This window comes from Pezoporus occidentalis, unplaced genomic scaffold (genome assembly GCF_034315485.1).
Source record: "Pezoporus occidentalis ecotype Australia unplaced genomic scaffold, CSIRO_AGI_Poc_V1 ctg22, whole genome shotgun sequence".
NCBI lineage: Eukaryota > Metazoa > Chordata > Aves > Psittaciformes > Psittacidae > Pezoporus > Pezoporus occidentalis.
In genome coordinates, this window is record NW_026914072.1 from 514,161 (window position 1) to 530,418 (window position 16,258).

The 16,258-nt window shown below is 38.2% G+C and overlaps 1 long non-coding RNA gene across 1 annotated transcript in view; it reads right to left on the bottom strand.

Annotated features, from left to right (window-relative positions):
- The window catches only part of LOC134164420 (uncharacterized), a 35,743-nt gene that overhangs the window by 18,518 nt on the left and 967 nt on the right, over positions 1-16,258 (bottom strand). The window lies entirely within an intron of this gene.

Genomic DNA, 16,258 nt, shown 5'->3' on the forward strand with positions numbered 1-16,258 from the left:
ACACAGTTCAACTGTCCCTGAAGTACAGGTGACAATCTTTGGAAGAAGCAAGTCACAGGCAGTGGGAAGGCCTCCACTTCCAGCTCAGTCCCACTGTGCTGAATCCCACTGTGTCACAGCTGGGTATTAACAATTGTCTTCATTTCCAAACAAGAAATTAACAGTATCTTGTTCATAAATCTCAAGAGAGGACTTAATTCTTTCAAAGACTTGGGATATGAATACAACCTCCCTGTGACAGACCAATGGTGACGGTTGTTCTTCAGCTAGTTACAATATACATTGGCACAGGCATTTAAAATGCAGTGCACAAACATTGAACTTATGCTATTCAATTACTAATTTGAAATGAAATACATGACTGGATCATTCTCACCTAAACCATAAGGGATATAAAACTGGACTATTGCAACTCATCTTACACCAGTATCTGAATGTAACACAAACTAGGTCAAAATTGTCTGAAGGTTTTTATAAAGATTTACAACATTTTAACCACATAATCTAAAGGTATCCATCTATAACTAAGGTTTTAAAATTAGACTATACGTAGTTTTTACATTTTCTTAAGCCTTAGTTTACTTAATGGTGGAAAAAAAAAAAAAAACAAACCCTCCACAATTAGGACTGGATCATCACTTTGTAACCTCCCCTGAACAAATTAGTAGCACGAAGTTGTCTGTGCCCCCAAACTAAGAAAACTGCTCCAGTCTTGCATCAGATGAAACTGAAGTCTCTTTAGTACAATGATCTTAGCATATGATCTCAGAAAGTGAAGCAAAGACTGCTTTATAGTTCTGCAGAACCTGCTTTACCCCTCTTACTTGTAGGATTAAGCTCAAGAGAGAAATAAAGGGGGCACTTTATGCTCACTTACACCTCCATGTAGGGCCAGACAAACCCTCAAGACATCAAAGAAATGGTTGGTTCTTAACAGTTTTTTTGTGATTATAAGGCAGGTTGGGAATTAGAACCCACATGTCCCACTGCCCTTCCTCTAGTCCTAAACAGAAGAGTTATCTTACTGTTCATTTACATAACAATTGATTCTGGATCAATTAGTTCTGGATAACATGGTCTACATAACAATTGGTTCTGGATCTCTAATAAAAATTTAGAATCACATAGCTAATTTGGAAATGTGAGAACTGGGGATCTGATTGATCCCACATCCACATTGGGAAATATATAGCATACTGCAAAGTTACAGAACATGTGCTGTTTTCTATTTGGTTTAAGATTAGGCAATATGTGTGCTTGATTAACATTCCAACCTAATAAAAACCCAGTAAGTTCCCTCCAAGTTATGTAAGAATAATTTTAAAGTATTTATGAAATAAATTATTTTCCGTTAAAGAAACTAGGACAATTCTAAATGCTTTCATATGCCTGTTAGCTAAAAATATTTTATCATAGGAGCCACAAAACTTATCTCTAATGTTCAGGAATTCATCATTATTTCTTCAGTAAAGCATGTCACTCCCAGTAACTCCAAATTAATTAAAAGTACTATGAATTTTCATGACAAAAAAAGTATTAAATGTACTAAATGGAACTACATTGTAATTACATTGTGTTCTTTAGCATTTTGTTGGAGGTGAACTGTTTTATAAGCTTTCATTGTTCATGAGGTTATTTTAGCTTAGTTTTCCTATCACATATAAATAAGCCTTCATTTTTTTTTCTATTTAGATATTGAAGTCATTGGAATTATTTTTCCATGATTACATTCTAAGGAGGTTTACTCACGTATGCAGACAAAGACAATACAAGTGACTATAGCCATTCCCAATGCCATTCCACATGGTATGGCCCAGCCCAGCCATGGGGCTTATGGCTTCAGTAGTAGGAATGGCTAAATTAAATGCATATCCACGCCTTCAGCAGGCTCAAATTGAAGAACAATCCTTTCAAAGATAAACCAGAAGCAGATCTCGCTAATACACTCATCTGTAGCTGAAGTAGAGAACACTATCTCCACTAAGCACTTTCTGCTCTACAGACAGTAAACTTTGAGAGGAATGCATGTGAATAGACCATCTCTCAAGACTTTTTACAAGAAACCAGGGGGAATTCTGACCCGAGGTACACCTGTAAATCACTGTCACTATCTGTGACAGCAGACAATCACCAGTAACTCCATTTGTGGTCATACCTCCAGCCTCTGGGTCTCTTTTAGTTCCCCCATATCTTTGAAATCCTGCCAGCATCAACTTCGAAATGCCTCCCTTTAAATGATGTTAAGTTCTTAGTGATTCTTGTTGCTCTCCCAGCAGCCTTGTAATTATCTGCACCAGGTTCCCCTTCCCTCTGCTCCAGAATCGTTATCCAGATCAACCCTCTTCTTGCTGAATGGAGCACACAAATTCCCCACATCACACTCTGATGACTAAATCAACTTTAGGACGATGGTTCAGATACACCCCACAATATGCAGTTCCAGTATTGCCTCATGCATGAGATACATCCCTCCTGAACTTCAAGAGCAAGAGACTTCATCAGTTAAATTTTAATTTGGAATTCTTTTCCTAATTTAATTTTCAAAAGGCCATATTAAAAAAATAAATAAAGATAGGACTGATGTTACACAAGGGGGTGAGTTTGCTTCCCTCCACTAAAAAGCCTTTTAATTTCATAGAAACTATTTGCATAAAGCAAGCTGGATTTAGCTCATGTTCTCCTTTTGGTGGATTTGTAGTTTTAAATAAAATATCTTGTTAATTTTTTCCAGTAGATATGAATACAAAAGGTGAGAAACAACTGCTATTGAAGACTCCAACAAGATCAACAAGACAGCAGGTACATGTTGAGTTGAACAGGAAGAACTTCACAGGAGGTAGTAGGCTGAGGAACTGCTTCCCAGAGGACTGAGTAGAGCTCTGATCTTGGGATTCTTAAAAGTAACCTCAGTGCAGGAGCATGAGACTGAATGGATCTCAGCAGTTAGAGGAACACTCACATTTTTTGGAGTAAAGTTCTAGTATATTCTGTTACTTCTATCAAATGCTACTTGCTCTCTTAGTTTCCAGGTAATTAATTTATTTAAAGGTAAATAAAATGTTCCATGTTGCTTTGCTTGTTTTGCAATGAGTCTGTATCTGATCTGTTTGCTAAAATAGTGGTGTGTTAAGTGGCAGTGAGATGTGGACTGCATTGCTTCAAACAGAAGGTGTTCTGCTCAGCACCTCATGATGGGGTTTGCGTTATGAAGAAAATTGATTTTAGGGGGGTAAGATGACCCAAGAGGTCTATTCCATTTTTATTTTTCATTACTTGTTTTTTTGTAATGCATTCTCTCCTATAAATAGATACTTTACTGGATTTGAACCTACTTTTAGTATTCATTGACCTTATTCCCTTTATTTTCTTTGGTGAGATCAATGTTCTGTGATTTGCAGAGCTATGTAGATATGAAAGCAGTTTGAGAGAGAAGAGTTGTGTCACAGGAGCTAAGGGAAGGAAAATGCCCATATCTTATCAGAGCCCCATGTATGAATATGAGAGCTGAGCCCAAGCCTCTGGTCCTGCTGTTCGGTTTGGAGGTATCGTTTTCGTGGGTTTTGGGGGGGTTGATTTGTGTTTGGTTTTTGGCTTGGTGTTTGGGGTTTTTTGTTTGTTTGTTTGGTTAGGTTTCTTTTTGGAGGGGGGCATTATTTTTGTCCTTTATTCCTTCAGAAAGAAATCTGTGGTCCCTTGCAGATGGGAAGCAGAAGGATTCAGATATGACCTCTACCTCATAAACTGATGATTACTGGAATTTAGGAAGATCTGCCAAGAAAGGGTGACTCAATACCTGCCTTTTTCTTACGTACTTTATGTAAGCACCCATCAGTCTTGCTTTAGTCACTGTGATGTGTACTATATAAAAATGTTGTTACAATGTTGTTCAATGGTTATGTGACCAGCTCACTAGTTTTTATGATAAAACTCTTTGATATTAATCTAAAACCAGAGTGCAAATCAATAAGCAATGTAAAATCCACAATCATTTTAACTTGCAGGAATATTCACTGGAGGACAAGAATACTTAGGCAAGACCTTCCTTAAGTGATTTTGCAGGGCAAAGGAAGGAAAAAACAAAAGGCAGTACATAGCACAGTTCACATCTTGCAGATACATCACTTGGATCCACACAGACATTGGGGATGTATTTCTGTGCGGAGTCCCTGTACCTGTGCACAGCACAGGGCCCTCTGACTTGATCTGAGGAAGCCTGTATCTGAGGCGTGTGATTTGCTCAGCAAGTAAACAATTCGGCTACTATTTTTAACAATTTTGTGTATACTGGGGATGCTCCAGGAGCATCTTAGCGCTGGGGCTATCAGTGTTTCTGCAGGGCTGGTGGAGGCTGCACTACTCTCCCACACAACTGGAGTGATTAGTGGAAGGAATTTTTGCTTCTGTTGGGCAAAAGAGTCAACAGATACGTAACTCCTTTGTTCTACTCCCTCTGAAACCATCTCTTTCCTTCACCATTCCTTCCAAATAATTATTTTTCTCTTCAAGGACTGAATCATGGAACCCTGCCTGTGTCCTTGTTAAGATCTCAGCTAGAAAAATGCTTTTGCTTGAGAAAATAACATCACGGGAAAGGCCATGGCAACACAAATACTTGTTTTGCCAAAACACATTTATACTGGCTGGGTGGGTAGTTCATATGGCCACGAACACTTAATAAAGCTCATTTTTCTAGTAATTCCCCAAGGTACTTCCTTCAAGAAAAAAAAACCAAAACAAAACAACAAACTAACAAAAACCAAAACCCAAACCCAACCTATTGCAGAAAGAGGCATTTCAGTGGAAACTGCCAGACTAAATATGATTACCTTCTTTTCATAATTTTTTCCTGTCACCTTAGCAATATGGGGAAGGCAATTTGTAGTCTAAACAAATTGGATCCTATTATGCCTGTTCAAGTCTTCAGTCTTCTAAGTTTCATTTTTGTATCCAAAATCCTTATAACAGCCTGTAACACATTTACATTCCTGCATTCTTGCCTCTATTTTGTGGGGTACACAGTATTCCTTCTTCTTTTTTTTCCCTCTCTCCCTTCGGTAATATAATCATTCTGCATTTTTCCAGATTTGGACAAACAGAAATGTTTCCAGCCTCTAGTTAGTGTTCAAACAACAAGAAAAAAGTGCCTCTGGCCTTCAGGCATGAACTTAAAACATTAAACTGAAAGCAGAAAGAAACAATATGAAATCCAGGATGAGAAGTCAAAGCTGTCTAAGAAATTTCACAGATTCAGAAAATTTAAGGCCAGGATGAACCAATAAATCTCTTAGTTTGACTCCTGTTTGTCAAGGCCATTACATTTTACTCATCTATTACTATACTGATATCCACAGATCTGTTCAACTGAAGTATTGCTTCCAGAAAAGTACACTGATTTGAAGTGAAAATATCAAGAGGTAGAAAATCAGCAACTTCCCTGACACTGATTAACCATACACACTGTTACAAAGCATGGTTAACTTCTCATTTGAACATGCTAGCTTCACCTTACAGCCTTTGGTTCTCAATGAGCCCTTATGTCCCTGACAGCTTCACAAACAGAAATTATGTGTTAAATCATCTAGTCATCCTCGGTCTGTAGGTTTGTTCAAACTGCACCAATATGTGCTCCCCAAACTGCTGTGGTGGATTTTACTCCACTTGTAGGAATAAGCTTTTCTTAGTAGGCTACATCATTACCTCTTCCATCAGCCTCCACAGTCCATACATACAGTTCCCTGTTTCTCCTTCACAGAAATAGGCCCAACAACTGATTTGTCTCCAGTTTCCAGAATCCCAAGAATACTCCAAGGCATTCTCTGCAAAGCCATAGTCGGAATTACATTTTATACCTTAGGAAGTACCTAAGGCGGAAGGTATACACACTGTAACACACATTGCATGCATTTTTAAAATATTACTGCTCTTTATATGGATAACCAAAGAAATACAGTATGTATTTTCTTGACACATTTCAAGTCAGTTGTTACAGGTAGATAGCATATTATCTGGAGTTATCTAGAATCCCGCTCTGAAAGCTCGAGAGTCTCCCTTGTCCAGCTAACTTCCTCAGGTCTCATTGCCTTCAGCTAAATCAGACCTCCTGTCCACTGTTTTCAGTTCAATCCCATATAAAATCCTTTCATTTCTTTCTCTAGTTCTTTAATGTGCATGTGCTCGAACCTCTTCCACTTTATATACCCATCTACAGCACCTGGCTTCTTTGGTTTCGGTTTTTTTGTTTGTTTGTGTTTTTTTTTTTGTTGTTGTTGAAGTTTTATTCCCCTGAAGAAACATTTGGAGTAAAAGGTGCATCTAACCTCCTTGACTAATTGTCTGGTCAAACTGTAAGATTTAAAACAAAGGATTTTTATTCCAAATCTCAGCTAGAAGGGCTTTCTTAGCAAATGTGGATACACATTTGTATGCAGGCATTAAAAAAACTACCTAAACATTAAAAAACAGGCAAACGTTTCTATTAGATAATATTCCCTCAATTATCACAACTTTGATTAATTATATTTTTGATCAAGCTAATATTTTCTCCTCTCCTGAAGTATGAAAATAAAGGAAGCAACACTTCTGTAAAATCATTTTAGGTCCTGATTTTGTAAGGATGTGCAAAACCCGTACATGATTTGTGTGGGAAGCAAATAGACTAAGGCACGCCATCTCAGACAGTATCTCAGGACAGGTTTCTTCCTGAGGCTCTGAACAGGGCTCTGCTTCCCTGTTCTGCCCTTATCAGCTCTTTTTGGACAGCATGTGTCCTTGTCATTTCACCTCGACAGCTCATGCCATACATGTGGAAATTACATACTTTTCCTTCAATCTATCACAGTATTTAAGTCTCCTAGAAAGAAGTGTCAGCCATAGGGAGAGAAACAAACAGCAATCTGCTTTCTACTGTTCTGAACAAACAGAAAAAATAGTTATTTTTAAAGACACTCTGACTGAAATGCCACAGATCTGGACTTTGATATATTCTGAGTAAATGAAACAAGTAATGAAAAGGCTGGCAGAACAAACGCGGGCGTGCAGTGGACAAAATACTGTCTTGGCACTGAGACCTATGTGAGGGATGTGCAAAGTCACTCCACGGAGAAGGCCAAATTCCATGTTTAATGACTGCTTCTCTAAATTCTAGACAATATGATACACTTAATCTACAGCAATATGCACACTGATACCAGTGGGGTACTGGCATTAAGATCAAGGGGATAAACTATCCTTTCGAACTGTGGCAGCTAACTCAGCCTGCCTACCAGGCCTGCTCCTCAGCTGGGGAAACATACCCATCTTGACTTCCACGGCTATTTCTGCACTTTGATTTTCTTCTTTACAGTTCTCCTTGTGCTGCTAATTATTCCCTTTCAGTCCCCTTTTCTGTCTTTTTCTTCCCTCTTCCTGGAGTTTTCCTCCCTGTAATATCTCCTTGTGCTTAATTCTAATTACCTCCAATCAAAAAGATTTTAGAGTTAACTGTTCAAGGCCAACAAACATCACTCAGAATGTTATTTCAAGTTGCCCATTTGTAGACACCTGAAGAAAATACTGTAAAAGTTTATGAGTTCATGTGTGGAATATTGTAATGGATTTTGCTCTCTCCAGGGAAAGTGATGGGTGTAACCACTGTAGCTTAGGCTATTCCACAATAATTGATCTTAAATAACTAGTTGCAGCTTTTATAATAGCTCAAAAATAGTTTATGACATGAGAGCTGTATCACTAAACTTCCTGGTGTAGACAAAAGCTTTTGTAAACAGGACAGCTTGGCACGTGATCTACTTGAATGTAAACTTAAATTTTGGAGAAACTGGATATATCATGAGTTTGTGCAGTACATCAGCTGGGGGAAATGGAAACACTCTACAGACTCAGATAGGTCTTTTCTTGTCTGTTTTTGATGAACCACATTGTTGGCTCTTCTCTGTCCCTAATTGTTGTATTATGATCTTTCTGGCTTTCAGCTCTTTGTTCTAATGGTTAAACAAGACTAACATTTTTTTGAGGTCATAGTAATAATATGATAGTCCCTTTGAAGGGATTCAGTAAACAGAATACAGCAGTAATACATTGTGATATTATCAGAACCTTTATTTTGACTTTTGGCAATATTATAACTGAAGAAACCCTAACTGCTTTTAAAAACTTGAAATACAGAGTGGGCAGAAGGATCACCAGTAATAAGCAAAATAGATTCACCAAGCATGAGACTCATTCAGTTTCCTTTCTTGAGCAAACTGGGCAATTATTGAAAGGAATACAGCTGTTAACCGATTCCTTTAAAGAACAGCATTCTCACTACATACTCTCTCATGTTTAAGATGGCCATCCAGAAGTAGCTTTGAAACTAATATAATTCTGCCTTGCTCTGCTAAATGACTGTTTTTCAGTAGTTACTGTTGGCTACATGGGATTCAACTCTTGAGAATGACTGACTCCAGCATTCTTCGGCACCTATGTGGAGATCCAAAGAAACCATTTTTTGGACAGTGTTTATTTCTTCTCATGGGCTACAAAGAATCTTAGAATACTAGCTTAGATTTAGACAACTATCTTTTAAAAATCTAAGGTTAGGTCAGATAAGTTCCCATGCCCAAAGCCTGTCCTACCTTTGAATTACACATATGCTAGATTGTAAATGCAAATTAGGATTTAAATGAATCTCTGCATGCTGCCTAAGAAAACCATACTATTAGATAAGACTTGGACAGAAAAAAACAGAGAATGATTATGAGACAATGACTTCTGACATGGACCCAGGAAGAGGTGGTTTGTCTCAGAAACATCAGTGGCTTTTCCCTGTGTGACCTCTTTTGCCCTCTGTCTTACATCTCCCATGCACCATAAGCTGTTAGGTTGGCTCACGCATGGTCCCAGCTCTGGTTTGACCCCATTCTTTTTGCCATAGGGCAGTTAAATTCTGTTTTGCCTGTTTATTGAGTAGTCATTAGTTGATCTGCACTCACCTTCTTACATTACATTGAGGAGAACAAACCCAACCCAACTAAAAATCATGCATCTTTTCCTCTAGAAGTTATCTGTAGAGGCAGAAAATGATAATGTGAATATGTAATAAGGTAAATGACGGTGGATGACAAATTATGAGCAATTTTATCTGAGCTCACCATGAGGAATAATGAAGCAAAAATCAGTGTAAATTGTGTGCATGTCTGTTGTATGTATGTAATGTGATTACTGGGAAGGGAGATAGCAGCCATTGAAGCTAGTTGCAGGATTTTGAGGAAAAAAGAAACCTGCAATGTGGCCTCTTCGCAGCTTTCTGACCCTCTTCAGAGCACTGCATCAAGTTTGATATGCCAGACTGTCAAAAAGAGAGTTCACAAAAGGAAGGCAAAAAACACAGAAAACAATTAAGTATATACCCTGAACCAGCATGCAACAGGTATCTGAAGGGTTTAAGTGCCAAGAAGAAATGAAAATTTATAACTAAATAATACCAAAGTGGCTGAGGCTAAATATGAGAGGAAACCTTTTTACTAGTCTTGGGTTTCTCTAGTGAAGTAATAGAAATCTCCGCATAGAATTGTAACACTGAATTCTAGCACAAATAACTGTAGAGTTTGTAAGAAACAACTGTCAGGGATTAATATGAAAGACTATGATCTGTTTTCCTTCTCTGACCTTTAAGACTGCACCTAGATCTTGCTCTTGCGCATAGCTCAAAACACTCAAAACTGTACATTTTTAATTTTAACACTAGATGGCTCTGTTGGCTTTTTTAAGCACAGCATTTTCCAAGCCGGCACTGGTTTTGAAAAGTAGATAGGATAGAGAGAGACGTGCTCCATTGGCAGTCATTTTGGACTATGTGACTTTTCCTAGAAGCCTCTATTGTGACCAATCACAAGAAAACATAGCGACTATTGAAAAAAAAAAAATGAAAAAGAATTGTTTTCAACCGTTTACCAAGCTGGAACTGCCAACCAGCGCAACAGGCAAAAAGGCATTGGCTTTCAGTTTTTCCCCTTTTACCAAATTATCACAGTTAATTATGCCCACGGGATATTTGTCTGGTGACTAAAAATGGGAAAATGAAGGCTGTAGATTCTGACCCCATGCATGGAGAAAGTTGGCAAAACTGGTTTGAAACTACTGATACACTCTTCCAATTTTTGAACCACTTTACATCACTCATCATAGATTGACAGAATCATAGGATGGGTTGGGTTGGAAGAGACCTTTAAGATCATCTAGTTCCAACCCCCTGCCATGGGCAGGAACACCTTCCACTAGACCAGGTTGCTCATAGCCTCATCTTATCTGGCTTTGAAAACTGCCACAAACAGGACATCCATAACTTCTCTGAGCAACCTGTGCCAGTGCCTCACCACCATCACAGTAAAGAATTTCTTCCCAGTATATAATCTAAATCTACCCTCTTTCAGTTATCAGTCAGATATCTTCTTGCTAGAACAAGAGACCCAAACCTACCTTAATTTGTAGGGAAACTGATTCTACATTATAAATCAGCAAAATTGATTATTAATTTAATCTGAGACTGTGAAAACATTTTATGTCCTCCAGAGGTGTTGCAGATCTACAACATTTTATTCTCTATTTTTTAGGCACATTTAGCACACTTGCTAACATTAGAAAATAAGTTGTTTCATTTTTTCCTCAGCAACCTTGCAACTATCACCCTGGACCTGGTCACAACAGTTACGCCTTTAAAACTTTGCTGTTCTTCCCTGGTACATGATTTTCACTTGCAGAATTCATCACTGGTGTAGTCCTTGCTGGGTATTTTGGTAATCAACAACAGGAATGTTTTGTATTAACAGTTTCAATATACTGGGAACTGTTAAAGCATATCAGGAAAAACAAAGAGAATGTACATGAAATTTACTCTTGCTCTTTAACCAAATATCTGATCTCAGTACCAAATCACTAAATGCATATATGCACACAGCAAATTTATCTTCCCCATTGTTTTGAGGGTAGTATATATAACAGTTTAAAATTCATATTTCATTTATATGAAATAACAACATAATTTGAATTTTGAAAAAGTCTGGCTGTTCCCTTACTCCCTGCTTATGCCCTTTGGATCATAGAGATGACAGGAATCAGCCATTCAAACAGCTGCCTAACCTAGCAGGTCCCCTTTCATTTCATACTTTCTTTCATCTGCTACAGTCTCTATTAGCTGCCTGAGTGTCAAAGAAATTTGTCCATGTTTGTGCTACTTCCTGTGCAAATTACTTATTTTCAGCTGCATGACCTAGCAAAGTGGTTTATTAGGTACAGAGACCCACCCCACAGATCAATTGTCTTACTATAGCACAACATGCCTGAGCATGGTTATATACACTCCTTTGGTTCAATAGTACGTTGCTGTTACCTGCCTAAGGATCAGATAGAGGATGCCTTTGCAATATACTGGAAAAGACATGAGCTTACACTAGCTCTAGTCTTAGCCAACAAAAGCTAAGAGCTCAAAGAGCTGTGCTGTTTCTGGTCATAAAAGCTTTGGATCAAAGCTGCCTCACATCCCCCTGGCTCACAGCGCACAATGAAGCTGGAGAACAAGCTCAGTACCATAGGATGTTGTGGACACCAAGACAGACAGTTAAAAATGGAACTGGACTCATTCTTGGAAGGCATTTATTGGTTGATTACAATTAGTTAGGCGAGTCCAGATTCCACCTCCAATTCATAAAGATTATGAAGCAATACAGGTGAGGCACAACAGGAAAATGATTACTCTTTGACACCATCTAACTATCTACTGATGGGTTTGTTCATCCTGTATTTTTCTTTTAGGGCTGGCTGGGCATTAACAAGTGAAAAAGGGGTATGAAGGTGTATGGTCAAAAATATATAAGTAGAGAACCAGAGCAAAACCCTGAGCAGAGCACTCCTGTACACTGAATCCTTTAAAGTGGAATTCAAAGATTTTCCAGGGAGAAAATAGGCTAAAGTAAGGGGCAGGGGGGAAACCCAACATAAAAGCAACCAACAAATAAAACCCCAAACCCACCAACACACTCTCCCAACTTATCAAGGGCACTACATAAAAAAAGAAAAGTATTTAAGAGTTGTAGGATCAAAAATCAGTATAGAGTGAAGCATCAAGCAGAAACCCTGACAGCATCTACTCATGAAAGTATCCCAGGTATACAGCACCTAATGATGCTCTGCCTTCACTCGAGAGGACAAGGGAACAGAAACAGGCCCCACTCATCTCTGGGATCTCTCCTAATGTTCGCTAAAGACAAGAGTACTATCTACAGGGCTCTTTTGCCTAACCCTGTAGCTAGGCACTTGGAAATCCTACCTTTGTACACAGACATTAGAATCAGGTCCTCTGACTGTGGCATTAGTTGAAATATAAAGCTTGAGATACACAGATCTTGATTTCCCTTCGTATTGGATTAAGTTCTCTCTATGTGATAACTATGAATCTCTCTTAGACACCCAGGAAAGGGCACAAATATGACCTAAGTATGTGTGCTGTTATTTTAATAGAAGAGAGTTTCCTCCAGGTGAAGGAAGAGATGGGAGTTTCATGCGATTGCCTTAGTAAAAAGTACCACAGCAGCAAACAGGTCACCAAGCCATTCTGGAACCAGGAAGCTCTCTAATAATGCAAGCACCACTTTCCCCTCCTTTTAATGTATGGCCGCTAATGGCACCACTAAAGCAGCCTGTGTTAGGAGCCAACGGTTATGTAAGGTGAAATCCGCATTCCTTGCGTAACGGCAGTTTACATAAGGCGGCGGGAGGCGCGGGGAGGGCGGGTGCTCTCGCTGCGGCAGGCCTCGTCCCGGCGCTGGCGGGCGGAGTGTGGAGCGCGAAACCGGGCGCGGAGCGGGCCCTTGGCACAGCCCTCCTGGGCAGCCGCGGCCCCGGAAAACACATTGCGTTGTTCTCCTGCTGTCTATAGGGCAGGAAAACAGGCGGCGAATTTCACAGGCTGTGGATTCCCGTACATTAGGTTTCAGATGAGATTTATGGAGGGAAGACAGGGGCTTTCTAAGACACTCTTGTCTAGAAGTGCAGGCCTAGCCATGGCAATTTTCACTCAGGCAGGTTGGTAAAAAAAATAAAGCAGTTTCTCCCAGGTGAAAGTTTAAGTTTCTGTATAAAAATAAGACCATCTGGAGTTGGATTTCTGACTAAGCCAACTGACACTGCTTAGCACTACACAAGCAACATCGAGTAGGTTTATCTGGGCTGTAAATGGCTCCTAAGAACTCCTGTGAACAAATGTACTCCCGGCTTTGGAGGCTGCAGAGTTTCACCCACACTTCTAAAAGGGGAGACTTGGAAAATACACTCGTAAAACAAAGAAAAGATGGGGATATTGTGGGGACAGGGAAGATTTCTGTTCACCAACACCTCGCCCTGAGTTAAATAAAGTTATGTAAAGTTCGTGTAAGGTTATGTAAGGTTTGTGTGAGGTTATGTCTTAACCATATCTTGCATATCCCAGTTTCTGGACAGTTATGTGCTCCACCTGCAGCACACAGATATCTGTTCTTTGGGTATGAAACTTCTGACTTGAGTGCCAAATAAGCCAGATGCGAACCCTTGTTTCAGATCATCACAAAAACCTTAGTGGTCATCTAGATGTAACATAAATGCAGACCCAAGTATCACTTAACGGAACTGTTTGCACTTCTATTGCAAACTTCATATGTAAACTAATTCTATTCATACAATTTAGATTCCAGTACTGATTTCTGCAGAAATCAAATAATGCAGAATATTTTTTATTTTAGCAGTTTCCAAAGCTGACCATGGAGTTACCCTTTGTGAGCTGTAATTATACTCTTTCATTTCATGCACTGGCAGTGTTTAATTTATTAGACTATTGCTTTCTGAATACTGTATTTTATGTTCATTCTGACCAAATAAAATTCCTCTTAAAGCTAAGTAAAACAATATTGTACAGCAGTGGTTAAAAAGTATTTCATTTGCAGATCACATAATAGGTGCGAAATGTAACTTTCAGAAAATTCTCAGACTAAAATCAGACTAAAAGCCTTTCAGCTCCACATACAGGTTTCCCCAATACAGTCAGAACTCCCCTCCTTACAATTTCAGAATTTCAGATACATTATGTATAATGTCAGAGCAAGGCAGTCCTCCATCAAGAGTAAATACTTGTGAAGTCCAAGCTAAGCAGGTTTGAGACAAACTGGTTTTAAACTAGAATTTTCACACTGCTGTTGTGACAAAGCAAGGCAGTTAGTAGATGCCAGCAAAGAATTTGCCAACTGGCTGGAAAGAAAGCTTTCCAAATATCCGAATGACAGCTTACAATTCCAAACAAACCACAGCATCCCATCTTGCTTGTAAACCTTTCTTGTGCAACAAAGTATTACAGTATATTCCATTTATAAACTCATGGAAAACTTCTGTTATTTCAGACTCAGATTGTTAGGACTGCACAGATACTTTCCTAGTTTATTTTCAAAGTAGCCACTGAACAGCCACATCCTTTTGTAATTTCTATAGTTCCCACTTCAGTTTTTAAATAATCGAATTTATATTTGCATACTATATCTATGTTTTTTTTACAATAACACACTACAGGACAATTGTACTTGCAGGTATCCTTTCAGAAAGGAAAATGTCATTTACTGAAAAAAAACCCCAAGAAACAGGCTTCCAAACTTGCTATCAGTTTAAATCTCAGTGCAAGTAATTTTCAAATTTTATATAAGCATAGATGTATCTTGTATGTACATATTCTGAACAGCACAACTATCCAAGATGGAGCTTATGAAAAATGGGTCCAAAGTTTCTTCTCCCTGTTGCTGCTCTCACATACTTTCTGGAATGGCCTTGAGCAGTCCCTAAAATATAGAAAATCTACTGCTTATATTTTGAGTAGGAACCAAACTTTTAGATTTACAAATTCTAGTTTAACTCAATACTGAGAAAGACCCAGTTATCTGTGTCGAGAGTTCTTAACTGAGTCTAATTCACATACAGGATTGAACACTCATATGTCAAAATTCCTACAAGGTTTTTGAAAAGCAGCAGATAAGAAAGATGATGCTTTTTTGATTTGCTGACTTCATAAAACAGACAGATATGATTTGCTTTGTATCATTTCAATCACTCGGGGAATAATTTTCTCCCTTTTTGACTGATTACAATTTTCATCTACCATTTTGTTTAAAAAGTTGAATCATACTCTAGTATAGAGTATTTGATAACGTAATTCAATTACATTTCACATCTGGCACAAACCTCCCCTCCAGCTTTTGGAGATGACTTCATTTAAGCATGAGGTTTTTGCTATTGGAATATCAGCTACTCTTAAGTAAGTAAATGCATGTGTGCCAAGCATATCATTAATTGAACTGACTGAAGATCAGAAAAGCAAGTACTGCAACTAATATTGCTTGGAAGCCACTAATGGGTATGTTATAGATTGAAATATTTCATTTGATCCATTAGTTGTTTTGTTGTTATCAGTATCACTGTCAGTAATATGAATCTATTTAAAAAAAAATGAACTCAAAATCCATTAGTTTTTAAGGCACTGTTCAAATGAAAGCAGTACATTATAACTGAAATGATTTCAAGTGAGAACGAGAGACCGTTCCCTAATTTTGATGAATATGCATTCCAGCTATAATCATCTCCCAGACAAGATGTGTCTATTTCTAAAAATAAGTATTAATAATACAGATGTATGTTTAAGGTTTTCTTTATTTTATTCCATTCCTCAGGACATATTGACATGCAAGCATAGCTTTAAAATTTTTATTGCATTTCCTTTTTGAAATAGACTGACTGCAAAAGAGCAGTCCAAATACCATGTACACTGGAATGATCATGAGTTTACTACTGTCACCAAAAGAATAATCTCTAAAGTAGGGCTTAGAGTAAGTTGAAGGTATAACAAATACAGAATTTTAAAAATAATGTAAAAAAGTGTAATCAGTTGTAATTTTGTGGTAAAAGGAAGGGGATAACTTTTTCTTGCAAAATAAGATTATAAAGATAAAAAGAAATACGTTTTTACATAGTGCAAAATTTACCTGAGAGAACCGCTTGCTACACAAAAGAAGTTAACTAAATGGCTTCAGAAAGTACTGACATTTAATGCAGGAATCAGAACTGAAAATGGCTCTGGAGATACTTGCACTACTTTCAATATGTGTATAAAAGTATAATCTATCCAAAAAACTGGACTGGCAGAAAGACTCCTTCATGGGCCACATGGTAAGTGTTTAACGGTGCTGACATCACTGGGGTGTTCTAAGTCTAGATG